The sequence below is a fragment of the Anabrus simplex genome, chromosome 1, assembly GCF_040414725.1.
Source record: "Anabrus simplex isolate iqAnaSimp1 chromosome 1, ASM4041472v1, whole genome shotgun sequence".
NCBI lineage: Eukaryota > Metazoa > Arthropoda > Insecta > Orthoptera > Tettigoniidae > Anabrus > Anabrus simplex.
The window spans coordinates 406,318,276-406,343,113 of NC_090265.1; the positions used below are offsets into that span (position 1 = coordinate 406,318,276).

General features: G+C 41.2%; 1 protein-coding gene across 1 annotated transcript in view; it reads left to right on the forward strand.

Moving 5' to 3' along the window:
• LOC136866650 (homeobox protein PKNOX2) overlaps positions 1–24,838 on the forward strand; it is a 621,923-nt gene that overhangs the window by 217,992 nt on the left and 379,093 nt on the right. Inside the window, exon 2 of the mRNA XM_067143772.2 lies at positions 24,298–24,462. The gene's annotated coding sequence lies outside the window, so the exon portion shown is untranslated. The remainder of the gene's footprint in view (positions 1–24,297; positions 24,463–24,838) is intronic.

The window sequence follows — 24,838 nt, forward strand, 5'->3', positions numbered from 1 at the left end:
CTCCTGTCTCATACATCTTGCACACTAAATGAAATAACCTTACCATGCTGGTTTCTCCTAAGGCAGTCAGTAATTCAGCGGGAATATCATCAATTCCAGGTGCCTTGTTCCTATTTAGGTCACTCACAGCTCTGTCAAACTCTGACCTCAAAATTGGGTCTCCCATTTCATCAGCATCAACAGCCTCTTCATGTTCCAAAACGAAATTATCTACATCGTTACCTTGATACAACTGTTGGATATGCTCCTGCCATCTTTCTGCTTTGTCTTCTTTCCCTAGAAGTGGCTTTCCATCTGAGCTCTTAATATTCATGCACCTAGATTTCCTTTCTCCAAAGGTTTCCTTGATTTTCCTGTATGCAGCATCTACCTTTCCCAGGACCATACAGCCTTCGACATCCTTGCACTTCTCCTTCAGCCATTCTTCCTTAGCTACCTTGCACTTTCTATCCACTTCATTCTTTAATCGCCTGTATTCTTTTCTGCCCTCTTCATTTCTAGCATTCTTGTATTTTCGTCGTTCATCAATCAGGTCTAGTATCTCCTGAGTTATCCACTGATTCTTAGTTGATCTTTTCTTCCTTCCTAACATTTCTTCAGCAGCCCTACTGACTTCATTTTTCATGACTCTCCACTCTTCCTCTACTGTGTTTCCTTCGGCCTTTTCATTTAGTGTGCAACATGTTCCTTGAAACAATCCATCACACTCTTTTCTTTCAACTTGTCTAGATCCCATCTTTTTGCATTCTTTCCTTTCTTCAATTTCTTCAATTTCAGATGGCATTTCATGACCAACAAGTTGTGGTCAGAGTCCACGTCTGCTCCTGGGAAAGTTTTGCAATCCAACACCTGGTTTCTGAATCTCTGCCTAATCATAATGAAGTCTATTTGATACCTTCCAGTGTCTCCAGGTCTCGTCCACGTATACAGCCGTCGTTTGTGGTGTTTGAACCAAGTATTGGCGAGGACTAAATTATGGTCAGTGCAGAATTCAACCAGCCGACTTCCTCTTTCGTTCCTTTGTCCCAATCCAAATTCTCCTACTGTGCTACCTTCTCTTCCTTGGCCTACCACTGCGTTCCAGTCTCCCATCACAATTAGATTCTCGTCACCTTTGACATATTGTATTAAATCTTCTATCTCCTCATATATTCTTTCAATTTCTTCATCATCCGCTGAACTAGTAGGCATATAGACCTGCACTATTGTGGTGGGCATTGGTTTGGTGTCTATCTTGGCGACAATAATTCTTTCACTATGCTGGTCGTAGTAGCTTATCCGCTGCCCTATTTTCTTATTCATTATTAAACCAACTCCTGCATTACCCCTGTTTGATTTCGTGTTGATAATTCGGTAGTCGCCTGACCAAAAATCCTGTTCTTCCTGCCAACGTACTTCACTTATACCAACTACATCTAACTTTAGCCTATCCATCTCCCTTTTCAGATTCTCTAACCTACCACAACGATTCAAACTTCTAACATTCCACGCTCCGACTCGCAGAATGTCAGTATCCATCTTCCTGATGATCGCCCCCTCTCGTGTAGTCCCCACCCGGAGATCCGAATGGGGGACTAGTTTACCTCCGGAATATTTTACCCGGGAGGAAGCCATCATCAGTACATCATTCATACAGAGAGAGCTGCATGTCCTCGGGAGGTGGTTACGGTTGTAGTTTCCCGTTGCTTTCAACCGTGTAGCAGTATCAACACAGCTAAGCCATGTTGAGTATTATTACAAGGCCGTATCAGTCAATCATCTAGACTGCCGCCCTTGCAACTACCGAAAGGCTGCTACCTCCCTTTCGATGAACCATTCGTTAGTCTGGTCTCTCAACAGATACCCATCCGATATGGTTGCACCTGCGGCTCGGCTATCTGCATCATTGGGACACGCAAGCCTCCCCACCGCGGCAAGGTCACATGGTTCGCAGAGGAGGACTTTGAACCTAGGTTATTTTAATTAATCCTTTTATTGACCCCCTTTAATCCAGATTTTAAAAAATATTTTTAAAATGTTTTAGTTTATTTGTCGTTACATTGACCACACGGAATTCCAGTATCAACAATCTGGCTGGACAGCTGTCGTCTTGGCAGGTTATATCCATCATGGAATTTTACGCCACAGCTTCGTATACTTCATTATTCTGTAGCAAGAACCCTCGCCTACTACGAATCGCGGGATCACTTCGGTGGAGCTTCCTTTATTGATCAGTTGTATATTCTTATCTCCTTAACATATACTTCGTAGAAAATTTCCCTCAAAAATTAAAAATTAATTTTCATTAAAATTTGCACTTTCAGGAAACATTAAAAAAAGCCCATGAGAACCTTAGATCAAGTCCGCTCAACAGGGCTGCTCTAGGGCAATACCTACGAGCAACAATGGGCCAGTTAGTTCGAGCATGTGTTACGTTAAGAGACGTAAGTAACTGAAATCTTGTGACGTGTTCCTAGCCTCTTCCAACCCAGCTCAATAGATGTATGGCGAAATAAACAAATCAGTCTGTGGAAGCTATCCAATATACATACTGCCAAGTGAGCTATTGAGAGGCTATACATTGCTGTTCCTGGTCTGTGTGTGCACCTCCCATTGTAAGGTACGTGTTCTTCGTATCTATGCTCGTTTTACGGGTTCATTCGAGGTACCCACAATGAATTAGTGGTGCTCACGATTCCACCTGTCCTCTAGCCCGTGAACACACATCTCATTATATATTACCCCACTTTAGGAAGAGGGATAGATGTATTTCAGAATTTAGTAAAAGCGGCGGGATGCATAAAACTAAATCGCAAGGAGCTGATGAGCCATTCTGTATAGTACTGTATACTGTATAACAGTGTATTGTATGGGATTTGTAAGTTTTATTCATGAGATACATTGATATATTCATTTCATACTTGTAATGACTTTTCATATAGTAACATTGACTGCGGAAGACAGGCTTACATACTAGTATAATTAATATGTTTGTGTTTGACAAATTGTGACATGTTCAAAACTTGATTCGGTCAAATAGAAGGTTGATGGCCGCTTTCCTACTTAAGAGTATAAATATAGGTTATTGCTTGCTGTAATAACAAACGCTGCAGAACTTGGTGATAATAGGGTACCAAAAAGGTTCAGTTGAAGTACAGTAGTTAGAGAACATGTATTCGTTGGGTGTACGGACATAGGGAACATGACTGTTGTAGAACTTTTATTAACAGAACTGCTGTTAAATTTGTTATTATCATATCGTCATGATCCTATTATTATTTCAGACAACAGATTTGAAACTGCAGCGGGAGATTGGCCATCTGCTATCCTGTTCATGCAGGTGCTGTATCATTCATGTGATTAACGCATATGAAATGAGATGTAGAAAATCTATGTCCATATATTGCAATAATTATTACGGTTGATAACCCTTCAACATGATGGTGATTGCCTTTGTTGTAATTAATATTTATAACATTATTAATTCTTCATTGCAGTTGGATGCTTCGAGCTATGTCGTGCAAACCTGTTGTTACCTGTAATGATCCGTTTTTGTAACGTAAAAAGATTTTATCAGGGAAGAGTGGAGTGGACACCACATTTAAATAGCAAGTTAGTAAGCAGCAATCCATGAAAATTGCACGTTATGGCCGTCCGTTCTGATGAATGGTTGCGTCGTGTATCGTTGTCTGCTGCAATGGGATTACTACTGCTGTTTAGAATTCCCATCAGAGCGCACTGTGGTCTGCCCAGCGCCGCTCTGTTCCACAGTACTGGACGGGACGGGGTTCGGTCCCCGAGTGCTGGTGGTTTCCTGCGCTCCCTCGAGACACATACACACATGACATACAAGTTCATAAAACGAGAGTTTGTTTGCTTGAGACTTTGTCTGTCTCTACTCCACCACATCATTTGCATGCGGATGTACGACCGACTGAAGGAAATAATGTTGGCAGTGCCCCTCCCTTTAGAATAGAGAGAGAGAATTAAATAACTTTTTTTTTTTTAGTTGGATAGGAAATGGTTTGAGAATGAAATTAGTTGCGAGATTCAATTTAAAATTGCTGTTGTCAGAGTTTGAAAGTACTTAACTTTTATTACCATTTCGCCTGTGGGAATTGCATTTCTTTTATCCCTTGTCTTAGCAGTATATACCATAATTCTAAATGTACGGAGACAAGATATGATGATTTGTCTTGTAATGTTTGCTACGTCACTCTTTGTTTTTGGAAATATTACTCTAATACTAATTGGATCCAAATGCAGTTTATCTTGATTTTAACGAGTATAGCAGATAGACTCATAACACCGAATATCAGCATTTGCCTCTGTATCTCCTACTCGTGTTCTAATGCCCAGTGGCCGTGATGATGAGCGGTTTGTGATCTTCATTTATTTGTGCGCACCACCTTTGGTGAAAGAGTTAGTTACTTCTTGCCTCTGAGACGAAGATCATTACGCGAGTGTACGTGTTTTTATGTCCATTTGTATGTGCATTTTGTATGTTGTGTAGCGTATGATGACGATGACGATGATGATGAAGGAGAAGAAAAGGAAGAAGGGAGAGGGTGGAACTTGGCATTGGCGTACAACTTGCTCATATCGAATAACAACAATGGGTCTGTTAAAGGCTCAACGTCCCCATCCGACACTATGCCAGCAAGAGAAAGATCTCTGGTGACACACCTGGTGTTTACTCAACAAAATTAATTTTTAAAACTCAGCCGTATATCGCTCCAGAGAGCTCTGGTTTCTCTGCCATGTTGTAGAACAAAACTTTTTTTTCTTTTTGCTAAGGGCTGTACGTCGCGCCGACACAGATAGGTCTTATGGCGATGATGGGATAGGAAAGGCCTAGGAGTTGGAAGGAAGCGGCCGTGGCCTTAATTAAGGTACAGCCCCAGCATTTTCCTGGTGTGAAAATGGGAAACCACGGAAAACCATCTTCAGGGCTGTCGATAGTGGGACTCGAAACCTACTATCTCCCGGATGCAAGCTCACAGCCGCGCGCCTCTACGCGCACGGCCAACTCGCCCGGTGTAGAACAAACCAGAACTATGGAAGTGGCACTCTGGAACCTAAATTGCGTCAAATCAAATATGTCTGCAACTCGTTAGCTATGGCCGCACGAGTATTATTATTATTATTATTATTATTATTATTATTATTATTATTATTATTATTATTATTATTATTATTATTATTATTAAAGAGAGAAAGAGAGCTATGTCCATGTTATGGGGAAGATTTAAAGTACTAAATCTCTAGCGAAGTATGCCAGCGGAGATCTGGGGAAGGAATGAGAGCTTCAGGATGTGAACGGATCTCATCAGTGAGAACCCTCAGAGACATGTTCAGTAGAACTGTTCCAAATGGCCGTGAACAAAACATCGCTTGTCATGATGATAGCCGACATCTGAAACAGATTAGGCACCTGTATGTTTATTTTACTTCTTATGTAGGATGAGGTACTTTGATACCTTGGCGATGTTTTAAGTACGTCAGGAAACTAGCAGCATCTAATTAAATGTGTTAACGGTTTATAATTGCTACACTCTCGAAAGAAGAATATTAGATCGGTTTATTTTATACTATCGGGTTGATCAGAAAACTAACAGCTCCTAATTAATGTAGTGATTTTTAAGTGTTTCGCATTCTCCCGGAAGAATAGTGGGTGGATTTATGTTATACTATCGGATTGATAGTTTTAAATTGGCTTATCTATTCTCTTATATTCACCAGTAACAAAAACATTAGAACCGGACTTGTGCATTTAATAGTAGTCATACCTGTATATAAATATTTCGATACTGGCGGCGGTGTTCGGTGAGCTGAGGCACAATATAAATGGCACAGGTGAATCATTACGATGGATGATACGCGTATGCCCATACAATTGTAATTTTATTGCAGGTCATTCCGCCATCGTCCATTGGACACCATCAGTGGGCAGGACACGTGTTAGTTGCGATTAAGTATTGTGATTTTATGCGCTAAATTAAGCGAATCATATTGGACGTGTATGTCACGGATAGGAGCGCAGCTTACTAAACTACATATTAACAACAGAAACTCTCGCAGCTTGTTCCATGCAGCCCTTCGTTATTTTGAAATAAATTAATTTAATATTATTTAAATAGGACTGGTACATCACGTATTTTAGAACAAAAATACGTTTGTGTTGTATTCCATCTCATAATTGAAATGTTGATCGTTATATTGGAATTGATGACCACCTGTAAGCAGTATTCTTCCAAATTGACACAACATTATTATTATTATTATTATTATTATTATTATTATTATTATTATTATTATTATTGTCGCCTTAAGTCATGATCGGACTTTAAGAAAATGCCGTAGCTAACCATTTGATCAACCAAGATACTTGAAAAATTCATTATGTGTTTGATAGTGACTGTAAGTCCGTCTCCTTGGCTGAGTGGTCAGCGTAGTACGTTCCATTTAGAAGTCCACGGGTTTGATTCCGGCCGGGCTGAGGATTTTAGCACCATCTGATTAATTCCTCTAGGTCTGGGGCTGGCTGATTGTGTTTGTTTTAGGACACAATCTTAATTTACACACAACAAACCACTTTGTCAACCACCATATAAATACGCAATATTGGATACATCCATCAACGCAGAGTAGGCGCTAGGAAAGACAAATCGAGGCATCGCTGCTAAACGGAAGACATCCAAAGGTTGTACGGCATCAGTGACGAAACAGGTGAGCTGCCGGTCGACTGGAAGAAAGCGCGGGAACGCTGGCGGAGCTACTTTGAAAACATTTCAACCGAAGAATTTCCCCACCCGCCAATCCCAACCACCTCCGTCATCTTTACCGGATAGGAGTCCGGGACTCTCCTTACTATTCCTGTGACCGCAAAGCTATCGCTGATCTCAATCAAATTTTCTCTTGTCAACCTTATCAGGTGCATCGACAATTATTAATAACTGTTTTACTTAAACTCAAATTTCAACTCCCACTTAACATACGGAGTCTTTTATCTTCCCCACAACTCAAGGTGAATGCTGCGTTCATAAAATACATCAATTTACGAATACATACAAGATCTGCGGTGCTTTACTGGCAAAAAATCATTTTACTGACAGCATTTGCAGTACTTATAGTTGTGTGTGACTAGAACTATTAAAAATGTGGAAATCCAAGTACACTATCATTGATACCTTCTTATATGTGTGTGTATATATTGCAGAACTGATACGTTGGCAACAGTGTCTGGGGGTGATGCGAGAAAGATAAGTTAAAATGATACTCAAGATCACTGCTGTTTTTGATAGGATTCGAATATTTTATCTCTGAACGGTGAAACTATCTCCCTTGCTCCAGTTCGGCTTCTGAACCTTTTTCGTTATCGACGGTGAATAGTCTGTCTTGTGTTCATCCACCCTCAGTTCAACAGCAGGTAGGACATGTCACCCTGATTCAAACAATACAGAGGTGGTTTTTTTTTTAATGAAACGTGCAGTAAATCGACGTTTGTACGGTATACATGACCGTGAGTGTAATTTTAACTTACCTTTCTGACAGTCACGCCAGGCATTTGCAGAAATATCTGCCCTGGCCCTAGGTCCAAGCAGTTTCGTTTGAGCGGTGCGAAATACCGTCTCTACAGACACCTCTGCATGGTGATGAGGACCCAGGATGTCCCAAGCTCTTGGTATAAAACAACAAAGTGACTACAGAAATCTGTTGTCACAAATGTGGGACCAGCCACTGCCCAACCAGATACTGGGGTACTACGTGGTCAACATAACGTCATCCTCAACCATATTACTTATTTTGGTTTGAACCGTGTTGTTGTTCTCTGTACCTTATGTACTGGTTGCCGACGTTGATTTTTAGGTGCCTGGGGAGACTGCCGCCCCCGCGGTGTACGAGTAGCGTGCTTTCTTCTTTCCCGGGGACCCCGGGTTCACTTCCCGGCCAGGATCTGAGGACTGGTTCGAGGACCTTTCAGCCTACATGATTACAATTGGCAAGCTATCTGACGGTGAGATGGCGACCCCGGTTTAGAAAGCCGAGAATAATGGCCGAGATGATTTCGTCGTGCTGACCACACGACAGCTCATAATCTGCAGGCCTTCGGGCTGATCAGCGGTCGCTTGGTAGGCTATGGCCTTTCGGGGCTGTTGCACCGTGAGGTTTGGTTTGGTTTCGGGGAGACTGATTACCTCGAATCGAGTAGGGGTATATCATTCGCCTTGTTAAAGAACAGCAATGTACAGTACCGGTATTCGAAATGTTGGCAACCAGTACATACGGTACAGAGAACAAGAACGTGGTTCATCCTGTTTTGGCTTTCGCGACCAAGTCCGCTGCCTCTCTCAGTTGGTCTCACTATGCCCCCCCCCAGTGGAGTATATGACTAATCCATATCAACAAACTCCAATAGAAGGTACTTGTCCACTCTCTGTAATGGCTATAGCAGTCAACATATTCTGTTTTCATTTCGAAGAAGCTATTTTTGTGAATGCGGAAAACAGCAGGAATATTTCAACTATGGCCATTTCTGAATCAATCTAACCGCAACCCCACAGTTACCGCAGTATGCATACATACAGAATGTAATGGTATGTGACGTCATCGTGATATTGAACTGTCTACTGTGGTATCAATTTGTTCATTTACATCTGCAAAGTTCACACCTCATGAAAGGTGTGCTAAAAGTTTCACAGGACTATTTCATGAACCGTTAGTCATAGGACCAAGAAGTTCACGTGGAATCCAAACACCTGGACCGTGACTTTCCATTTCGAATATCTCATTAACACTGACCAGGACTCGATGGACGCCGTGATGAGAAGCTAGTGACGAAGTGAAGCCATTATAACCCAATATTTCAGCTTTCGCTTAACTTACAACCTATATGCGCAAGGTGATCTGTTAAGAAATCATATAAAATAGATTTTCCGTCTGCCCTCTGTCCAGGCATGTGTTTATATGAAAGACTACACGGCTTGTTTGTTCATCGCAGTGGGTAGAGAACAGCGGGTCCGTCAGTGGATCAAGTACAGTCATCACATGATTCTCATTACCGACAGGAGAAGATAAATTTTAGAGAAGAATTTGTGACTTGCACTAAATACTGCACTATATATTATACTGCGCGAAACTAAAAATGAACAAACGAACAATACAATAAATATAAAGCCACGGAACGGTAGAGCGAATGGAACTGCTGTATCACCAAGGACTGGTTGTAGAAATGTAGATGGGCTTGTACAGTGGGCCGAAAAAGTTTGTTTTTACAGTGCATATGTGGAGTATTGTCGGATGATTGTAAATTATTGTTATTTTGTTGAGTCTGACGCGAGTGGCACGCTCAATCACAAATATCTGCGCCAAGTTATTATTAACGAAACAGTGAAATGCATACAGAAACTTCAAATTTTAGACCTAATTTTTCCTGTTGCAGTTTCTTCCGCAAAATTGTCATTTTTGAAACTGAAACTTATTAAGAACTACCACGAAATGTTATGAACTAAGACGGACTATGTGAAGTCGGCCTCCTCAGCATCGAATATGCCATCCATGGATATAATTGAAATCGTCAATGCCTTTGCATCCGAGAAAGTACGCTGCATGTTTCAGTTTATTTAGAATCAAGTGTGAGTACAGTAGAGTTTTAAAAATGTAAAGACAAAATATAGAAACGTATATTTATTCAAGTTGTATTTCAATCCATTCAAAATATTTAATTTTAAAAATAAAATAATAAATTCCTTAGTTTTGTAATCTTATAGTAAGTCTTTTGTATGTATCAAATGGATAAAATTGCATTTAACTATCTTCTGTACTTAAATTTGTACGTGTTATTGTTACACAATTCCTTGGAGGGAGCCAACTTCGTTTCCTGCAGGCGGGCCCGTATCGTATTCGTTACGCCTCTGTCACTCTGTTAAAGCGACGGTGAGCCTTCTTCTGGTTGAAGGTTAGAAAGTGGCTCAATCAGGAGGTGGGGATCAAACCCGATAAACCCTCGCCATAAGTACTGAAGTAATAATAAGTGATTGGCATTAAATACGATATTATATTACTGATCTATTTGGCTACGAACTACGCTAGTAGTATAGACATGATATAGGCTTTTGAGCTTATGCCGTCAAGAAAATAAGGTGAAATTCCTTACGTTTCGCAGAGAACTGTGCTCTGCGTCATCAGAAGAAAATCTGAACTGTCCACGAGAAAGGCTTCTTAAACAATGAGCTTTTGAATTTAGACGTTATAATATAAGTGGAAATGGTACGTTCATTCATCACCAGATGGCTCCCCGTCACCAGATACTGCCCGGGGAGCATTTTCCTAGTTTGTTTAAAATATACAATGTTTGTAGCATTGCACGCGATTAAAATATTGTCACCAATGACGAAACAGCCCATTGAACGATAATTATCAGTTACCCCGTTGCGAAAAATAAGATAATGATAATGGCTTATTTTAACTCCCTCTGTGAATCAGTCAGCATGCCGGTCACCGGATCCCAAGATCACGGATTCAAACCCGGTAGAAGTAGTCGGGATTGTTGAAGGGCGGAAACAAGTCCATTCGTACTCCATGTCGTACGATGTCGGCACATAAAAGATTTCAGGTAACACGATTTCCTGACAAAATTAAAACCTCAGCCAAAGGTCGCTCAACAGAAATCCGGTTTTACTCCCATTTGCTAGAGTAAAATAAAACGTTGAAGTTAACACACAGCAGCTTCCGAGGTGTCAAATTAAAATGGCTGCACTTACTGCATTTGAAGCCATATTTATTAATTTATTGTTGTTTTAAGGAGCCGAACACAGAGGTCATCGTTTCCTATGACATATATGAAAATATATTTTGAATCATCTGTACTTGAAACAATCATATTCTATACGAGAATAATGGGGACATGCAAATCTTATTTCATGCCATACCAAGTTGAATGGGAATTAACAGAGGGTGAACACTCTTTGTTCCCTTAATTTACATGTTCCCCAGCAGGGATTTGAACAGAGTCCTCAAAATTGCCGAAAATTTACATTTAAACAATGAATTTAGAACTTTACATTAAGAAAAGAAGTTTGGAACCTTCCCCTCAAGTTATCTGCCTGAAGCTATCACATGTTAAGGGATGTCTGCCATTACCGCGGGTTGTTGGGCCTTCCGAATGCGGGCCTACATCCCCTACATCGTATTACGTCGCACACACACTAGACCGGAGCGATGAAGATGATAATATGGCCCAAAAGCGCCCAGCTTGTATAACATCTCAGAGGAAAGTTCCAGAACTCTCTTGAGATAGGCAGAATGCCTGTACACACCCCCTATTTTAATTGTCTAGAGAAATATACACAAAATGCCTGATTGGTTAATAAGGAAGGAGGAAGCCGTAGGAGTGTTGACAGCATTGATACATTAAAACAAACACTACAAAAAAGGTTTGCCACCTTCAAAAAATTGAAATTCCCTTCAGAATTAATTGTCCTTACTCCCGCCAGAGGGGGCACATAGGCCGATGGTAGAGACATCTAATGGTTAAAGGTCCAAGTATCTTGAGTTACGTTAGTTCGAGATTCGTAGCACAGATGACCTTCTAGAAGGCGCGCAGTTCAACGGATCGGAGGTGTACGTTGGTACAATTATTATTACATTATTATTATTATTATTATTATTATTATTATTATTATTATTATTATTATTATTATTTCCACTTAAAACAATTGGAATAAATTGGAGGATTTAACAAACACGAGGAAACTTTCTTCTCTCATTCTTCAAAGATCACAGCATTCCTTGATATACAAGTTATTATTGGAATATTGTGTAAACATGTCCCTTATTTTCGAAGGAGGAAATAATGCATATGTATTCTATTCGCAGTTGCTCGGAAAGCCGTATTTCCGAACTGCTAACGACGAACATTGCTATCGATTTAAATACTGAAGGTAATCTTTACATGATGTTGAGGATATTTAGATGGAGATCTCTCCGTGTCACTAATGACAGTGTGATGTTGGACAATGGCTCCACAAGGTAGCGGAAGCTGATAGCTATCGCAGACTTGCATGTACTGAGCAAGGGGTAGTAATTTGGTGTCGAACAAGACTACTTCCGGCGAGTAGTTATCTCGCCGGCCACTTGACTTATCACAGCTATCGACACTCGATAGCTACCTGCTAGTGGATCGAATTCTATCACCCCATCTCTGTGGTTCCCCACATCCGGTTGGGTTAGAAAATACAAGCTGCTCGCTGTGTTTAATAATAATAATGATGATGATGCTGGTTTATTGATCGTGTAACATTAAGATATTACGGGACGTACTATTTATGTATGGAGATGTACCGTCCTGTCAATATATGAAATACCCTGCTTCAACGCGTTCCATTGTCATTCTCCTGAAGAAGCGCTCGTAGTAAATATATCGTCGCCATAAGACGTAAAGCAAATTGTGAAGGAATAATAATAATAATAATAATAATAATAATAATAATAATAATAATAATAATAATAATAATAATAATTGTTACGGAGTTTTCCGTGGTAGGTAGAGGTGAAAGAAGGTGCGGGTGTGAATAGGTCTCCAGCTACGAAAGCAAAATTAATTTAAAATTTAACAAGGTTATATTTTCTTTTCAAAAACAAGGAAATAACAAGCATGGCAGGTACAAAGTAGCAAATCAAAAAGGGTAGTTACAATATTTACAGGAATTGGGCTTCGCGCCCTGATTTTACACTGCTTGGGCAATCAGCTCAGTTTTACCCCAAACACGAGTTTTAACAGAGGGGCAGAAAACCCCATTCATACCTAGGAGCCCTTGCTCCAAATTACACAGAAAAGCCTCCACGAGGCATACAACACTCAATTTTCAAAAGAGCCACTCGCTCTCAAAATTTAAGCCTCTCCCAGGCCACACCAAACTCCACCTTCAAGTTGTCCTCACTGGACATAGACACAGGGGTAAAATACCCAACCTACTGAGGTCTATTAAATAAAAATGGGCAATTACATGACCTCTAAAATAACAATTTGAGAGGAGGCGATCTTGCACTCCTAATACACTTGTTTTTAAAAACCTAATCTGGCTCTAGGCCACTAATGCAAGGGCTAATCCCATACTACCGAGGTGACTTTAGAAAAGAGCAATTTGTTTTACATTAACGAAGAATAGGTTGAGAAAATAAGTTCACCTCAAGACAATGTGAGTGGGAGCTCGAGAGGGTTAGCACTCTCTATCCCAATATGCAGCTTAAAAGAGAATAGAAGAAAAGATCGTTACATTTTAGGAAAAGGTTACATGGAGGAACGCTTCGCACCCGCCCCGAGAGTTAAACTGCTGAGCTAGCAAAGAAAGAATTTATTAATCGGCCATTACCTTATTGATGACCGCTGCCGAGGAAAGAGGCGCTTCCCGCCTCCTGCTATGTACTTTATACACAGAAAGATGGAACAGAAGTGGCCCGGAGACCCTAAAATCAGCAGTTTAAATACTCTCGCAGAAGGTTCTAGGCGTTAGGGGAATGAAAACACCCTCCCGCGATGATTTTATTGGTAGATCAATAAACCCCCTACACAATACTAAGAAGAAACACATAATTGGTGGAAAATTAATTCAAGAAATTCGGGATATGCTAGATTTAAAACAAGGGGAAAGAAGGGGTTAATATTGCCAACTTAACCAAAGACTGAAAAAAATTTAGCAAAGAACAAACATTTGAAATAAAAATTTCTCCAACAAAATAGTTCTTTGACTCCGCACTAGGTTGCACTATTGTTGATCTTCAGTAGTGTCCTCTAGAAGAGAAAGTTCACACTTCTTACTTCAAGCGAAACAAAACCACATCAAAAATGACACAGTTCAAAAACTCAAAATTTTCCACGTGGTGACATCTTCTGAGAAAGTAGAGAATTAATAGCGTAGATAAAGTTCAGACTTCCTCCAGCAGAGGAGTTTCAACTGGCGCACATTTTAAATTAGCGGAGTGGAGGTGTACCGCCCGGTACAACAACAATAATAATAATAATAATAATAATAATAATAATAATAATAATAATAATAATAATAATAATAATAATAATAATCTCTCTGCATAATGTTTGTTTGTTTGTTTGTTTGTTTGTTTGTTTGTTTGTTTGTTTGTTTGTTTGTTTGTTTGTTTGTTTGGAAAAGGCCGTTTGACCTCTTTATACCGGGCGAGTTGGCGGTGCGGTTAAGAGCGCGCAGCTGTGAGCTCGCATCCGGGAGATAGTGGGTTCGAACTCCACTGTCGGCAGCCCTGTAGATGGTTTTCTGTGGTTTCCTATTTTCACACCAGGCAAGTGCTGGGGCTGTACCTTAATTAAGGCCACAACAGCCGTACAGCGTGTGGATGTATTCTTCCGTGGTCATAGTTACCATAAACCATCTTTTATATACAATAAGAGTTTTGTCTGTACATAGCTCAGAATTGAAAAGAATAGTGGTATTTCTGTACCCGGCGTGTCCACAGTAAGAAAGAAATTTAATTTTTATATTTTCCATCGTCTCTGGTCTGTCTGTATGTATGTATGTATGTATGTATGTATGTATGTATGTATGTATGTATGTATGTATGTATGTATGTATGTATGCACATCACGAGATAATGGATGAACATAATTTAATGAAAATTGGTAAGGCACTACAATCTAGGTCATAAACAATTTTATTCAGGCTTTGTGAAATTGGTACTACCGGTAAACACTAGGCCTATATAACAAAAGTTATAGATAATACAATTTACGATCACTTAGGTAGTATACAATTTTACCATACCGGCTATGATACCAGAGATATTCAAAAATTTAGATTGTTGACGCTTAGTCCATCTCAATGCAGAGCCACGAGAAAATGGCTGAACATAATGTAATGAAGTTCGGCATATAAAGACGGGGAATACGGTAATGCAGTCTATGCTATAAATAATTTTATTAACGCTGGGTAAAACGGTAGTTTAGGGGAAGGCCTACAATTTAACTTTCAAATATCGATGTCATTAATTACTGGTCCTATCGATAAATACTACCTAAAACGTTGTAGAGAACACAATTTCCCGATCATTTATGCCTCGTGTAGTTTACTCCATGTCAACGCCGAGCATCGTTAAAAAATGGTGATCGTGGCGCTTTTGTCATTATTGTCTTAAGGTGAACAAGCGCGTGCTCATCAGCGCATATCGGCAAGGAAGATTGTGAAGATGATTATCGAAATGAGAAAATTTCGTGAAGGAACACAATGAAAGGAGGAAGGACTGACTCCCTTTACATCGGCTGCCCTATTATCACAATCAAAAGAAAACTAGATGTGAAGGCCTACAATATCGGAATCCGATAGTGGGCTTTCTTTTATAACGGAATAAAAAGATCAAATCAAGATCAGCAATAATACAAAACAATATGGAACTACAAAGGGCCACAGAAAGCAAGAAAACGAGTACGTCACGACAAGTCGCTCACAGGGAGAGGCATGGCCACTTATGCGCCTCAGAATCTGGGGGAACAACATGGAGGGTGGACAAAAAAATAGTATCATCCGTTAACACGGCTACTTCATCTAGTTGTTAAATATAACAGAGTGTGAATGCTTCATTTATATGTTTCATTTATTCATTCGTTTATATGTTTCATTTATATGTTGTCCGGCCCCACGGCTATATGGTTAGTGCGCTGGTCTTTGGTCACAGGGGTCCCAGATTCGATTCCCGGCAGGGTCGGGAATTTTAACCTTAATTGGTTAATTTCGCTGGCACGGGGGATGGGTGTGTGTGTCATCTTCATCATCATTTCATCCTCATCACGACGCGCAGATCGCCTACGGAAGTGAAATCGAAAGACCTGTACTGGTGAGCCGAACCTTGTCCTTGGACACTCCCGGCACTAAAAGCCATACGCCATTTCATTTCATTTATATGTTAGTGCATTTTAAATGTTTTAGGATAAATAATAACTGTTTATTAGAATAAAACAGTAGTGACAGTAGCTTAATAGTTGATACTCGACGGAAGTGAAAGTTTTAGCACGGAGTGAGTAGTCGGCTGATAAAAGATTATACACCACATTTTTCATTTATAAGTTAGTTTCGTTATAAAAAGCTTATTCATCGAATGATGTTTTCATGAAAATTGTTTAAAATATTTTGATAAGGTTACTGCGATTGTATGGTGGTAGTAGTAATAGACGCAGTAGTAGTAGCCGACCTCAGTCGCGTAGTAGGTTAGTAGTTTTCCTTCTGTTCCCTAGTTAGTTGATCGATCACCGCTGAGGTCAGTGTCATCTGTATAAGTTCAGTCCTCAGCCGTAAGGCTGGTTGGATCCTCAACAGCTCCGCCATCAGCTGTCATAGATGGCCTAGGCATCACTGAAGAGGCGTACTAGCGAAATGAGGAGTGAGGTAGTTTTCCGTTGCTATTACATATTAGTACTCTTAAGCCCACTGAAATGCATGGATCAACCGATCCTATGGGCAACATTTTCACACCATTCATAGCAGGGACAGGCTGCATAAGGAATGGCATTACTAGCATCGCTCATACCTCAGTCACTTTCATATTATCAAAGCCAACGATGAGACTGACACAGATCAATGAAAGTACAGTATATAACAAAATTGTTCTAGCCTATATCAGATGACATAGTGCACTGAAAACACTAGATCCCGCCAGCAAAGGCATCTAAGGGTATTTAAATGTGAAAACTCTATATTGTTGCCTTCCAACACGTTAAAAACGTCGTGTAGGAAAAGCTTCTCACACGCTGACATATCTTAAATCCTGTAGTAATTGAATGAACGTGAAACAAATAACGTTTTTTTTTTTTTAATACAGGATGAATCACCTAAAACAACTACCGGGAATGTTTCCGAAACGAGATGTGCAATGTATGCGCTGTTTTCACAGAATTGTTCATACAGTAGCTCTCAAGTGTAGCCCAGATGGTGGTTCCAACAAAGCTCGGAAAGTGGTTTTCGAGCACAAAGTTTATATTTTTAAAATGGAACAATGCCTGTAACACAAATAAAATAAAGATGTAGACTAGAATCACAATTACTTTTGATATAGGGTCCCAGTGCAAATAACTCGTGAAATACCGTCATTTCCATCTGGGAGCGCTGTCTTCTCCAGTTTAATGGCCTATGGCCTCCGGGGAGGTGTGGTGCAGCTCTTCCGAAGTGACGCCTACAGGTGACTTGCGCGTCTGTGAGAATGGAGCCCTATGATCAATTCTAATGTTGGTGAAGATGGCACACATACCCGGTCCCCGAGCCAGAGGAATTACTCAATGAACGTTAAAATCTCCGACCCGGCCGTGAATCGATCCCGGGACCAGCATGCCACCCACCCATTTAACCATGGAGCCGGACTATGATCCAGTTGAGCGACCACTACTAGGGTATATGTGGCTCCCTCGGCCTTTTAAGCAGTTCACTTTCCATGTAGATACAAACCGTATGGATACACACCAAAAAAAAAAAAAAAAATCGTTCAGTTGTTTCTGAGAAAGGAATACGAGAAAGTAGACGAGGAAAATAAAAAAACGCAGGGAAGAAAGTAAGAATGCTTCTTCTCCTCCTCTATACTCTGACGTGCTCTTTCTGTTTTTGAGCGACTGTACTTCCATTCTGTGAAAACAGCGGGTCTATTGCACATCTTGTTTTGGAAACATTCGTGGTAGTACTCTTAGGTGATTCACTCAGAGTAGTAGTAGTAATAGAGTGGCTCAGACAGGGATTTTAACTACGTCTGGTTAATTCCTCTGGCTGAATAATGAAGAAACTGCAATAATGAGAGAGATTGAGAAACAGACGACCATATCCGAATGTAAGACCATAAGACCATTACTAGAAGAGAGAGAGAGAGAGAGAGAGAGAAAATTGAGAGGTATAGTGTGGTGTTAGAGGTCAAAGGGGGACAAGAATTACTTGTTGTGTGGAGCAACAATGGAATTTCTTTTACAAGTTGCTAGTTTAGATCGCACCGACGTCTTATGGCGGCGATGGGATAGGAAAGGGTTAGGAGTGGGAAGGAAGCGGCCGTAGCCTTACATTTAACTGCTGTGAAACCACGGAAAACCATCTTCAGGGCTGCCGACAGTGGGGTTCGAACCCACTATCTCCCGAATGCAAGCTCACAGCTGCGCGCCTCTAACTGCACGGCGAACTCGCTCGGTAAACAATGAAAAAGGGTGACAAATTTATTGATAGTTAATCTAATGTTAAGAGAAAGTTGCAGAACTATTAAAGATAGAGTGGAGCGCGTGGGGTAAAACAATAAATTGCTTTATATAATAAGTAATAAGTTACAAATACCTGCGTCACTCAGGTAGCAGGGTCACACAGTGCTCACACATTAAGCACACGAGACTGTTGACCACGATATTCCAAGCCATTTGAAGTAACAATAACAATACGAATTAATTATATGCTTACGTACAATCAGTGAATTCAATAATCGTTAGCTTGTAAGACTCAGTATAGGCTGACATGTGTTATGAGAAGCTTTGTTAGTGTGTTTTCGACAAGAATGCCTGCACTGGATGTAATGCTCAGGGTGGATATTATTCAGTAGTGCTGCAGGTACAAGTTTTCTATTCTCAATGGGCGGACCGGATAAAAGTCTGCCGCGGGCAGAATACTTGTATTTTAACGTCTACATTTAGAGAGAATGCAAATTGGTGCAGTTCTTCCGTTGAGTTTTTTTTTTTTACCGCCATTGCAAAATATTAGACAAACAGTAAACAGTTGAAGTTTAACCAAAGCAAATATAATGAACTCGGTAAAATTAGTTCAGACAGCATTGATCCACTTTTTGAGAGTTCCGGAAGTGTGTCTAAAGTTCCGAGTTTAAAACGTGTTCTCTTCACTCCACTATTGAGAAACTATCTAGGGATGGTTGTTTCAAGATCCGAGCTTAATCTCTCGCATTCCAAAAATAATTTTCCATATTTTTTGATATTTCAAGCTCAGGGAAATGCTGGAGCAGTGTCTTTCTCCTTTCCTGATTTCATGTTTATCCGTCACGCAAAATGACCACGTTCCTTCCTGGGTGATCTACTGATAATATTCCCAAGTTGTATCGCTGATCGGAGTATCTAAAAGCAATGAATTAATGACCCCTTTGAGAGAAATAGGACGTAGAGCAGGGCCTCTCAGGGTGCATGCGCTGTGCACGGTGCAAAAGACGACTTCGCTTGGTTGACCAGAGTGCAGACCCCCACTCCTCGATTTGGAGCAATAGCGCTGTCTCTCTCTTTCCCCACGCCTGTCACGCTCGCTCCCCCTGTCTCCCTCTTCCTCACTTGCTGCGTAGCGCTCCAAATCCGAGCCGAATTGATCCGAGTTAAGCCGAGCTTAGCCGAGTAGCCCAGAGACGAAGCGTTGGTACGAGCCGTGCCGAGCGGGAGCGATGCACAGTGCACGGAGCTCTTGCGCCTCGATTTGCAAGCGTGAGATTTTGGGCGTTTGAGAGGCCCTGACGTAGAGAATAAATTGACTTTTAAAATGTTCTTAACCACCTCGAACATATCATATTCATCGCTCGGTTAGTGAGTGACCTTTTAACTTGTTAAGAGGATACTCATTCTTGGGTAATTAACATGTTTCATCTTTCCACTCAGACCAAGGAAAAACATGTAACACGTAGTGACGTACCTAGATTTGTTACAGCGTTGGACTATGATCGGTAGATACATTCAAACATCATTAAAAAAAAAAAGATGAAATATAATCTTTTCGAATTGAATATTTTGCTCTATTTTGTACTTGAAATAAATAGACTTTCAGCTTATGAGGTCGTGTCGAGTACAGACAGTGTGTATCTAAATTCATATTCAGGGGTTTTACGGAGTGGGTGGTGGAGTAGGGAACATTTTGAATAGGAACCAATGCCCGAAAACGTACCGTTTTCCAGTAACAAAGAAAACACCACCATATGTTTAAATGGGTGGAGCAGAGTACGTACGTTATTGTTTGCAATACTTCTGTGGCCACTTACGAGAATGGCTGGATCTGGTGACCACACACTTCGAAACAATCATTGAACGTACGTAGCATGTTCCGGTACAGTCGCTCAAAAACACCTGAATCAATGAATCACTACTGATCTGCATTTAGGGCAGTCGCCCAGGTGGCAGATTCCCTATCCGTCGCTTTCCTAGCAGTTTCTTAAATGATTGCAAAGAAATTTATTGAATTTATTGAACATCTCCCTTGGTAAGTTATTCCAATCCCTAGCTCTCCTTCCTGTAAACGAATATTTGCCCAAATTTGTCCTCTTGAATTCCAGCTTTATCTTCATATTGTGATCTTTCCTACTTTTAAAGACACCACTCAAACTTATTCGTCTGCTGATGTCATTCCACGCCATCTCTCCACTGACAGCTCGGAACATACCACTTAGTCGAGCAGCTCTTCTCCTTTCTCCCAAGTCTTCCCAGCCCAAACTTTGCAACATTTTTGTAACGCTACTCTTTTGTCGGAAATCACCCAGAACAAACCGAGCTGCATTTCTTTGGATTTTTCCCAGTTCTTGAATCAAGTAATCCTGGTGAGGGACCGATACACTGGAACCATACTCTAGTTGGGATCTTACCAGAGACATATATGCTCTCTCCTTTACATCCTTACTACAACCCCTAAATACTCTCATAACCATGTGCAGAGATATGTACCCTTTATTTACAATCATATTTATGTGATTACCCCAATGAAGATCTTTCCTTATATTAACACCTAGGTACTTACAGTGATTCCCTAAAGGAACTTTCACCCCATAAATGCATAAACTGAGAGGACTTTTCCTATTTGTGAAACTCACAACCTGACTTTTAATCTCGTTTATCATCATACCATTGCCTACTGTCCATCTCACAAAATTGTCGAGGTCATTTTGCAGTTGCTCACAATCGTGTGACTTATTTATTACTCTGTACAGAATAACATCGTGTGAAGAAAGCCTTATCTATGATTCCACTTCTTTACATATACTTATCATTGGTATATATAAGAAAACACAAAGGTCCAATAATACTGCCTTGAAGAATTCCCCTCTTAATTATTACAGGGGCAGATAAAGCTTCGTCTACTCTAGTTCTCTGAGTTCTATTTTCTAGAAATAGAGCCACCCTTTCGGTCACTCTTTTATCTAGTCTAATTGCACTCAGTTTTGCCTGTAGCCTCCCACGATCTGCCTATCAAATACCTTAGATAGGTCAATCGCGATACAGTCCATCTGACCGGAATTCAGGATATCTGCTATATCTTGCTGGAATCCTACAAGTTGAGCTTCAGTGGAGTAACCTTCCCTAAACCCAAAAGTGCCTTTTGTCTAACCAGTTATTAATATCGTAAACCTGTTGGTCGAACATCTGCCACTGCGATATCCTGCGCAAGCAGATCTTCCTCCGACTCCATCGGGGTTTCGTAAATCCGACTCTTCTTGTGTGTGGACGTAGAAACACTACAACTTATGTACTCCGCTCCACTCATTGACCCTGCAGACTCGGGACGTATAAACGCGTGGTGGTGTTTTACTTGTGGAGGGTAAAGGGTACCGTTTCCGGATATGGGTTGCTATTCAAAATGTTATATACTCGGTCTCCCCCATACGACCCCCCACCCCCCCACCCGTAGTGTGTGATACAAATTTAGATTCACCTGTACGTTAGTTGCCGAAGAGATGCTAGGTACAGAATGGCCAACCGGACATCGGTGCGAGCCAAACCCATATCCCAGGTTTCTGTATAGTACGTGTGAGTGTTGCGGTCATCCATCCAGTGGGTGACCACTCTCGATGTTGCTCAACTGTCAGTGTGTGTGTGTGTGTGTGTGTGGGGGGGGGTGCGTCTGAGTGGTAGTGTTGTAAGTGTGTTGGTTGCCTGGCAAAATATACATTCAGTGATCATGGCTAGCACAGTTATTGTGTGTACGATGTTGCTCACCCTATTAGTTTAGGGCTTGCGTAGCTGGTGTTGCTTTCGGAGATCTGCAACGCTACATCGTGTTTACGTTCGCAGCGTACTATTTTGTATAATAAAATAGTAGCTATTGCGGATGTTAAGTGAAGAAACAGCATTTAGGTGTTAAATTTTGAAAAGTAATTAGCATCTGATATGTGCAGTTGTTGGCACACCGCCTCGGCTGTACCCGAGTTCCAGTGCTTAGGAAGTGAGGAATAGTACTTGGCATGGTTCTTCTTGGCGGGAGGGGGGTTTAGTTAACGATGAGCTGTCTAGTGGGCATGGGATTTGGAATCTGGTTCTGGGTTGTAATGAGTTTGAGAAGTAAAAGGTTGATTAGGGTTGAGATGTCCTGGTTTGGCTGAATGGTTTGTTCTGGGGTGTAGGGTCCTGGGTTCGAGGGTGGAGGGACTGGTGTGCTGTGAGTGAGTAAGTGTTGTGAGTGTCTGTGGTGTGCCTTAACTGCCCTTTTGATGAAGGGGCATCCAGGGAATGAGGCGGCGTGGCTGCCTAGCCAAACCCATATCCTTCGTACTTTCATAGTGCCAGACCTGTAGATCAGATCACTGAATGTTCGAGGCCACCGCAGCTCAATCGGCAGAACATTGGACGCGAAATCTTAGGTTGTGCGTTCAGTTCTCACCGGTGTCGGGTTGGCCATTTTTGCTCTGTAACTAACAACCCTCTGCCAGGTACTGTATGTACTCGACACGAACTAATAAGCTGGAACTCTATTTTAAGCATCATACTTTCCATTTAGCTAATGGAGATTTCTTATTACCCGAAGTGCTTGGCATATAAGACTTAATAAAGATTTGAGCGAGCAAGTAAGGTCGTGATATTATGGTCGTAGGCATAGACGTCAAGTTTTACTTGAATTCTAAACCTCCAGGACGTGACTTTATTTTTTTAATCTAACATGTATTTGCCTGGATTCGAAGTGCAGCTGCCTTAGTGATAATGTCACTCGGCTACCGCTCTCCTTATAGGAGGATTTTAGTTTTATATATACCGAGGTTGTCTAAACTTCTTTCCGAGTGAGGATTTTAACGTGCGTCATCCTCAGGCGTACAATGTCTAGCTCCGTGGCTAACTGGCCTTTGGTTCAAGGGGTTCACGGTTCGACTTCCGGCCTGCTTAGGGATTTTAACCTTCATTGTTTAATTCCCCTGACTCGGGCACTAGATTTCATTGTAGGTAGGGCCCCATCCTGTCGGTCACACAGGTCGTCCATGAACATCAATTCGAAAGACCTGCCCCAGATCTCTTCGTTGGTAATACTCTATATAAAAAAGAGTGTACAGTCGAGTGCATGGAATTTTGCCGATATATAAACAATGGATTATGCTGGTAATGGGAGGTACTAAGTACACCGCCTCTACCCCACCCAGGGCCAGACTCGTATCGGGTTCTAGTAATTTCGTGTGTTCATTGGCAGTAGAGTTTTAACGATCAAGTTACACCTATTTCAAACATTGAGGTCCAGTATTTCGTAACTCCCCATCCCCTTTCACCTCTTACCAAGAGCTGACCCTCGTCCATAAGTTAGTGTTTACTTGAGACTAGTAATGCTCATCAAGGGGCTGGTGTGGCCAACAAACGTTCTGCCAACATTGGATACGAGAAAACACTGTTGGAAACTAGGTGCATCGGCATGATTCCATGTTGTTGACTGTACGTGAAGAAAATGTTAATTTAGTTGAGTGTTAGTTCAAACTTAGCGTTACGTATATAATTCCAACCACAGCGTGTTTTTATAACTGAACGTGAATTTATTCTCGGTCCTACCTAAGTTTATGTCGTGGATATGAGTAAGATTAACTTCAAGTCGGCGTGAGTCAGATACTGGCTGGAAAGTGGTGCTAACCACTTCGTCTACGGTACTTACATGCCAATAGCAAAGCAAAGTCATCTCCGTACAGGCCATGAAGGCCCTTGGAGGGGTGGAAGGTAAAGGCTTCCACTATCCGTAACCTCGGCACTTCATGAGGTAGAGTGGTTAGCTCTTCGCCCGGCCCCCTTTGCCCCCAGGAATTAACCTGGTATTGAATGAACCTCAGGGCCATGTGCACCTCCGGAAGTGGAAATCTCGTTTCTTAAATTTTACGATTTCCTGACGGGGATTCGAACCCGCGTCCTTCCGGGTGAACCTTTACCGCTCGGTCAGGCAGCCCCTACTTACATGCCAATAGTTATACATAAATGTACCCTGCATTAGTGTGTCCCAAGCTCCTTAATACTGTTCATTAGAAATCTTTTACAGTACTTTTTTTCTTTCAGGTAAAAGTTGTAATCATTGACAATACTCTCAAAAGTGTTTGTTTTAAAATGTATTATTTCTGCCTTTTCAGTTACTCGATCTTCAGTCAATAATGCATTATAAACGGTGCCATCGGCTGTAAAATAAAGCAATATGCAGTCCACAATCTTCAATCGACATTGGCGAACAACAGATCGGCAAAACTAACAAGACACGGAAATAATGAGTTAATGGAAGACGGCGGGCATTGGTGCTGGTGAGTAATATTTATACATTACATTACGTTCATTGCTGGGCATGCTTTTTTGTTTTGTTTTTTGTTTTTTAATGACTGAAATACGTATAAAGTTTGTGTTGTGTTTGGTCGACATGCCTTATAATCATTCCCCACCATATTCCCGATATGTAAGGTAAGGGTGTATTCTGCCCGAAGGCAGGTCCGAACCTCCGCAGAGGTGTGCCTGAGCCGGTGTTTACGTACGGTAGGGTGGCCAGTTCCTTTCCGCTCCTACATTCCCTTACTCCCCAACAACAGCGCGTGGCAACCCATCCAAATCTTGACCACGCCCAATGTTACTTAATTTTGGGGATCTCACGGGATCCGGTGTTTCAGCACGGCTTCAGCCGTTGGC